Source organism: Enhydra lutris, unplaced genomic scaffold (assembly GCF_002288905.1).
Source record: "Enhydra lutris kenyoni isolate GAN:26980312 unplaced genomic scaffold, ASM228890v2 scaffoldscaffold4, whole genome shotgun sequence".
NCBI classification, from domain to species: Eukaryota; Metazoa; Chordata; class Mammalia; order Carnivora; family Mustelidae; genus Enhydra; species Enhydra lutris.
This window is the reverse complement of record NW_019154088.1, coordinates 1,585,843-1,593,745: the sequence shown is the minus strand read 5'-3', so window position 1 is coordinate 1,593,745 and position 7,903 is coordinate 1,585,843. Positions and strand designations below refer to the sequence as shown.

Sequence of the window (7,903 nt, the reverse complement as noted above, 5' to 3'; positions counted from 1 at the left end):
TTTGACATGGAAAAATTTGTTAATTTCACTGGAGCTATTATGAACATTCCCAATGGGTAGAGATAAATCTTTTAAAACTGTAGAAGAAAGCTAAGAAAATTAATCTAAAGTTAGGTGTTAAAACTAAGCAAAAACTGGAAGTTTACAAGACATTTGCTTGCCACCTAGTGGCTGTAATCTGTGTTTCTCTTTCATGTTTTAACAAAAAGCAAGAATTAGGAAGGATTTATAAGAATAGTCTGGAGTCTTTGCGGTCCCCCAAAGGCAACAAATATGCAGCCTATACCTTCCAAAGAGGCAGTCAAGCTGATTACCATCTCACCATTATCCAAAATAGCCATTTTCACAGACAAATTTTAATGTTATTTTAAGGGCTTCCCATCTGCTAATACCCATCAGCTAAGTCCAGAATTCCAGGGGACATCACAACTCATTAGGTCACCATTAAGAGTTAGAGTGTTCTGAAAAAGGCAAAGCAGACTAGTACCTAGAAATTATCCATATTTCAAAATCATTGTTCATGATTTTCAAATCTATTGCCTACCATAAATTTACAAAACTAAATCTTTAACTTCCCTAAAAGTATGGATGAACCTTCCAAATTTCAAGAGGAACTAAATATATATATACTTCTCATCATTTTAATTTGCAAGGCTGAACCCTTTGCTCAGAATTGTTCTGCCAAATGATTTTACTTTGAGCATAATTGGTCAGATAGGTTGGTGTGTCTAAAGGAAAGTAGGACTTATTTGAGGCTACTAAAGAGAGAGCGGCCAAAAGCAGTTCTTCCATCTGTATCTAAAGGACAGTATTTGAAAAATTAATTAAGTAAATGATTAGGCTATCTAGGAAGTCTTTGAATTTCTCAGTCTTATAAATGAGGTGCTGTTTTCATCCCCATTTTCTGTATGAGGAAACAGAGGCAGAAGGCTTTGATAACTTACCTAACTTTCCACAGCTAGGAGGGAAAGGAACAGATTCCAACTAGTCTGTTTTTAGGAGTTATGCATGTCTTTATAATTTTGTGCTACCTCTAACAGTATTAACCAAATTCTGGAAACCCATTGTAAATTACCTCTTTTCCAAATCCAGAAATTGTTTAAAATAGAGGGTCGGGAAGCTGACTCCACAGACAAAAAAATGCAAAGGCTAATTTATTGCTCTCATATACTTGAGTCAAAGAAAAGTGATACAGAAACTTTCAACTCTAAGTCACTCAAAGGAATTGAATTTTAAAAATGATTTATTTTATTTATTATTTATTTATATTTATATCTATATTTATATTTATATTATAAATATAATGGCCACAGGCCAGTCCTGGCTGGCTCACCAAATTTGTTAGGGAACTCAAATTTGTCTGTGCACCCAATTTACGTTAAGCCAATTTCTGAGACCCTGTTTTTTTTTTTTTTTTTTTTTTTTTGGATTTTATTTATTTATTTGACAGAGATCACAAGTAGGCAGAGAGGCAGACAGAGAGAGAGCGAAGCAGACTCCCTGCTGAGCAGAGAGCCTGATGCGGGGCTTGATCCCAGGACCCTGAGATCACGACCTGAACTGAAGGCAGAGGCTTAACCCACTGAGCCACCCAGGTGCCCCTGAGACCCTGGTTTTAAGCAAAGACAGCTTTATTATCAGAAGTGCAGCCCAATGAGAAGGCAGGGATCATTCTTAAAGCCAACTTGCTCTATTGTGCCTAGAGACAGCTTATGTACATGAGAGGAGGGTAATGGTTTTCTTCAAACCTTGAAGGGGATGGGGTAGTGTAGAGAGCAGTACTTGAAACAATCTAGATTTAAGTATTCTTCTGGACAAGGAGTCAGTATTTAGGACCTGGTATGATCAGATATGTCAAGACAATTGTTATGGACTGGTCCCCACTAAGTTTCTACAGTCAGTGAATAAATAGAAAATGGAGGTTAAAAATGTAATTTTAAAATTACATTTAATTAATTAATTAATTAATTGCATTTAATTAATTAATGTAAGAATGTAATGCAAAGATAACAAAGCAATTAATGAAATGATAGCTCTGCTATGCCTCGAAAATAGCCTGGAAACAAGTGTCTGGCCTCATTGTATGTAGAATAGTTTCCCCCCGAATTTATGTCTACTTGAAACTTTTAGAATGTGATTTTACTTGGTGAGGATATTTGCAGTGCTAATTAAGGTAAGTATCTAAATGAGAATTGACTGGATGAGGGTGGTCCCTACATTCAGTGAGAGTGCCCCTAACAGTCCGAAAAGGATGTAGAGCTACACAGAGAAAAAGTCACATGAAGACAGGTAGGCAGAGTTTAGAGTTATGCAGGAAAAACTGAGAAACATTTGAGGCTATCAGAAGCTGGAGGAGCCAGGGAAGGATTCTTTCCTAGAGCCTCCTGAGGGAAGCATACCCTGCCAATACCTTGATTTCACACTTCTGCATACAGAATGTGAAGGAATAAATTTTTGTAGTTTTAAGCTGTATCATTTGTTGTAATTTGTTATGGTAACCCTAGGAAGCTAATACAACAGACAAAACTAACTTTTTTTCTTATTAGAGAAACATATAATACATCATTATTTTCAGTGTGTAGAGTTCAGTAATTCTTCAGTTGCATATACCACCCAGTGCTCATCACAGCATGTAACCCCCCTTAATGCCCATCACCTAATTACCCCATCCCCCCACCCACCACCCCTCCAGCAACACTCAATTTGTTTCCTATATTTAAGAGTCTCTCATAGTTTTTTCTCCCTCTCTGATGACTCCCCATTCAGTTTTCTTTCCCTTACCCTATGATCCTCTGTCCTATTTCTTATATTCCACATAGGAATGAAACCATATGATAACTGTCTTTCTCTGATTGACTTATTTTGTTCAGCATAATACCCTCCAGTTCCATCTATAACAATGTACATGGTAGGAATTCATCCTTTCTGATGGCTGAGTAATATTCCATTGTGTGTGTTCATATATATATATATATATATATATATATATATACACACACACACACACACATACATAGGTACATACATATATATGATTAAATACAATGAAAGGATAGAGTATAATTGGAAAAATTAAAATAAAAAAGAATTTTAAAATGTTGATAAAATAAGAAATTGTTTGAAAAAGGAAAGAAAAAAATTTTAAAAAACATTTAGGTTGAAAGACTAAAGAATCATGGGGAAAAAGCCATGAATTCTATGAGTTGTATTCACTCACTGTTGGAGTTTTGAAGTTCCCATTTATTGGTAAACTTGGTCTTGCCTGGATACTCTTGCTGTTCTTCTGGGGGAGGGGCCTGTTGCATTGATTCTCAAGTCTTTGCCCCAGGTGGAATTGTACACCCTTGCCAGAGGGCCAGGCTAAGTAATCTGCTCCAGTTTGTTCTATGTGGTTTTTGTTCTCTGAAGACTTTCTTTGCACCTATAGAGGATGAGAATGAAAATGGCAATCTCCTGATATCTGTCCTCAGAGCTGAAAGCTCGGGGCCTCACTCCTCAGTGATCCCTCAGAGAAAAGCAATCAATCACTCCTGTCTCCCTGGTCTCTAGCCACACTCTGTGCTCACTCAGTCTGTGACTCAGCATTTCTATCTCAGGCACATGGCCCCCTTTTGAGTTATGAAACCCTGTAGATTCCTGTGGTGCACTCCTGTGCCACTCCTCCCAGGGAGGAAGGGGGTTCTTGCCAGTTCTGCCACTTGTTGGGCCTCTGGTCAGAGAGCAGTGGCCTGACTGTGCTGTGGTTTCTGGTTTATGGCAACCCTGAGCTGAGAGCTCACTCCTGGGCTCAGTCTTTGTAGCTGGCTTCTCCGCTCTGATGCCTGGGTGCTCTGCTGCACTTAGGCACCCCTGGTCTAGGGGGTTTGGCCTAGGGTTCAAACAGGCTAGGGTTCGGCCCAACTTAGCAGCCTGAACAACGTCCCTCACTGGAGCAGACTTCTAAAAGTTTTGATTTTGTGCTCCACCACTGTATCACTTGCTAGTACCAGCTGACAGAGGCTCCCTGCCCCTGTGGTTTATTGTCCCATAAATCGCCTCAGATTTACTTCTCTACACCTTCTACCTTGCAGAAAGTGGTCGCTTTTCTATTCATAGAGTTGCAGCTATTCTTTTCTTCCACCTCCAGTTGATTTTGCAGGTGTTCAGAATGTCTTGATAGCTATCTAGCTGAATTCCTGGGACCAGAAGAAATTAAGACCTCCTACTCTTCTGTCATCTGGGACTCTCTCCAAGTAACTGGAATTTAAATAAAAACTTGAAAAAAAAAATAATCTTCAGGAAATCTTATTAGCTACAATTTCAAAATATACCTGGCATCTGACTACTTCTATCTTACAGTGTACATTTGTGGAATGAGCCATCATCAGAGTTGGTCTGAATTAGTGAACTTGCTGCTTATCTGGCCTCCTAGCTTCCATCCTTGCTTTTTCCAACAGGAGCAATTAGAGCTGTTCTAACCCCAGTCCTCTACTCAAAACTCACCCTCACCACTTCACTCAGAAGAGAAAGCCATGTGCTGGTGTGTCTTAGGCCCTGTAGGATTTATGCTCCACCTACAGTTGCTTATCATCCCAACCACTTTCCACCTTACTCCACATTAGTTCTAGGAGTTGTTTGAATATCATCAGGCAGCAGCCACATAAGTGCCTCCGCACTGGCTGTTCTCTCTGTGTTTTGCTTTTCCCAGAGGTACACATGGATGCTCCCATGTATTCCTTTACGTCTTTGGTCAAAAGTCCTGTTCTCAGTGAGGCATATTCTTAACATTGTATTTAAAATGAAAACTCTGGCATTCCCACTCTTACTTACCTTGATTTTTTTTCCTTAGATTTATTGTAAATTACCATTTTGTTTATGTTTAATTGTCCTCATTTTCTGTGAGAATGTAAATACTGTGAGGGAGACAATTGCTGATTTCATTCACCAATGCAACTCCAATGTAGTTCAGTAAATGAAGCATTTAATTTTATTTTATTCCACTATTGGTCATAGTTTGAGCCCTATACACTCCCTTCCCTTTCACCTCAAAGGGAGCTCCTTTACATGTAGTCACACACACATCATTAGTAAAGATCAGGCTAGATCTCCTCCCAAATCATCCTAGGATTTAGCTCCTTGTCAGGCCTCCAGGAAAAGCATCAAAAATAATTCTGTCTCCAGGAATAGACCCATTAGGAGGTGCCAAGATTTCAACCTTCTCAAGTGAACTAGGACACATCACCATTCCTTGAGATATTACCCCCCTCATCTTTTCAGGTTTCAGGTTACAAAGTAAAATCACCATCCAATTTTGCATCTATTCAAGAGGAACATGATTCACCAGGCCACCGACAACTGTTCTTGGGCCTGTTTCTCCAACATCTACTTCTTCTACATATAAAGAACCTGCATCAGGATGTTTTATGACAGTGATAATATAACCAACTCAAAGATCCAGATGAGAAACATCTACTGGCTTAGAGTCAGTGCTTCCTGCTACTGAGAATGTGCACTACATGTATAGCCTAGTCTCTCTCTCTCTCTCTCTCTTTTTTTTTTTTTAAGAAAACACCATTAACCTTTCTTAATATATTGAAATATGCACTGAAAATTTGTTTTTCTTGTCATTATTTTCTGACACACTGATCTACTTTAATTCATTTTAAGTAATGTGGAAAAAAATAAATTGTTATAAATTTTTATTTATTAATCCACACTTCTTTTTCTTTTTTTAATAGTCTATATCAGAGTTTTTAATTTTTATTTATTTAATTTTTTTTCAGCATAACAGTATTCATTGTTTTTTGCACCACACCCAGTGCTCCATGCAATCCGTGCCCTCTCCATTCTTAATAGACTTCTTTTGTCATAGAAATACTAGGTCTAGATCTATTGGCAGTTATCAAGGAGACTGATTTATATTTCCAAAGTGTGTATCAAAAATTTATGCTGATTTACATTTTTTAAAGATTTTATTTATTTGACAGAGAGCACATGAGTAGGGGTGAGGGTAAGAGTGGCAGAGAGAATTCCAAGCAGATTCCTGGCTGAGTGTAGAGCCCAACTCTGTGGGCATAGTCTCACAACACTGAGATCATGACCTGAGCCAAAACCAAGAGTCTGACACTTAATTAACTGAGCCTCCCAGGTTCCCCCTGATATATATTAACAGTGAGGGCAGCAGTATTCCACAGTTAAGAATATAGATTCTAGGGGCACCTGGGTGGCTCAGTGGGTTAAGGCCTCTGCCTTCGGCTCAGGTCATGATCCCAGGGTCCTGGGATCGAGCCCCACATCGGGTTCTCTGCTCTGCAGGGAGCCTGCTTCCTCCTCTCTCTCTGCCTGCCTCTCTGCCTATTTGTGATCTCTGCCTGTCAAATAAATAAATAAAATCTTTAAAAAAAAAAGAATATAGATTCTAGAGCCCATGCACTTGGGTTAGAACATCAACTCTGCTACTGACAGTGTGTGTGTCCAAACATATTAGCCTCAGTCTCCTCATTTATACACTGGTAATGATGGTGTTTCTCTCATTAGACTTTTGTGAAGATTAATTGAAAGAATCAACTTGACATAGTACTGGCATAAAGAAAGCCCTGAAGAGACATCAAGTGTTATTTAAATTTATATTATTTTTATTATGAGATTAACTATTTTCATTAGACCTGACCATGAGTTTGATGTATTTATTCCAAATCTGATATGTGAATAAAGATATGCCTTAAGTTTTTTTTAACCAGGTCAATTTTTAATGTTTATTGGCCTATTAGTCTTCTTCCTTTTAAAAAATAATTTTCTTAAATTCTTTCCTCTTCTCTCTCTTCAAGTTTGCCTCACTTATTGATTTATAAATACTTTTTTCTATGTTAAAGATTTAGGGTTTTGTCAGCAAGGCTAAAATAGCCACACTGGAACTTTGTATGGATTAGAAAAAAAGTGCTTCCAGGGGACAAACTCAGGCTCATTTAGGATACACTGTTTGTTGGAAGAGCGGGGCACAGGCTGGATATCAGCTCCCACAGACCCTTTGGCCAATAAGTCTAGAGCACTTAAAATCTATACAACTCTATGTAGTGACTTTGGGGGTCACAAGATTGGAAACAGAGTAAACAAGTTTGTAGTTGGATTTAAATTCTATTGTGATGTTTCCTAAAATACAAAGTGGGGTTTTTTTTAAACATATTTTTGTGTATTTTGCTTTCTGAATTCTTCTATTACTGACTTTATATTTATGGTATTGTTCAGGGTTTTCAGGTAAGAGAAAGGGAGACAGAGAGATGAGACAGTGACAGAAATAAAGAGACAGAGGATGAATGAGAGAGAGGGAGAGGAAGAGAGAGAGAGAGAGAGAGAGAGAGAGAGATTTAATACAAGTAATGGCTCACTGTCTTTCAGAGCCTGGCAAGTTTAGAATCTAAATCTACAATGTGGACTGGAAGGCTGGAGTCCCAGGAGGGTTGATGGTACAGATGAAATTCAAAGACAGCCTCCTGGAGAGTTCTTTCTTGCTTGGGAAGACTGGTCTTTTTCTCCTCTTCAGAACTTCAGCTGATTGGGGAAGGCCCACCTATGTCATGCAGGGCAATCTGTTTTACTCGGAATTCATCGATTTCTTTGGTAATTTCATTCCACAACATTCCTCCAAATTGATACATAATATTAATCACCGTATTTAGGAAAATATTCTCCTAACTCCAAACCAAACATTGACTCTGTTTGTTATCAGAAGCTTCTCAACAATTCTTGGCTTTACATAGTATATTTGTACCTAAATAATAACTGTATATCAAAAACAAATTAAATTGATGCGTATAGGTTACTTCTTTTTTAAAATATTTTATTTATTTATTTGACAGAGAGAGAGATTACAAGTAGGCAGAGAGGCAAGTGGAGAGAAAGGGGGAAGCAGGCTCCCTCTGAGCAG

At 38.3% G+C, this 7,903-nt stretch overlaps 1 pseudogene; it reads right to left on the bottom strand.

The window, feature by feature from the left end:
- Positions 1-4,966: 4,966 nt before the first annotated feature.
- On the bottom strand, positions 4,967-7,616 carry LOC111159321 (annotated as a pseudogene).
- Between the last annotated feature and the right edge of the window lie 287 nt (positions 7,617-7,903).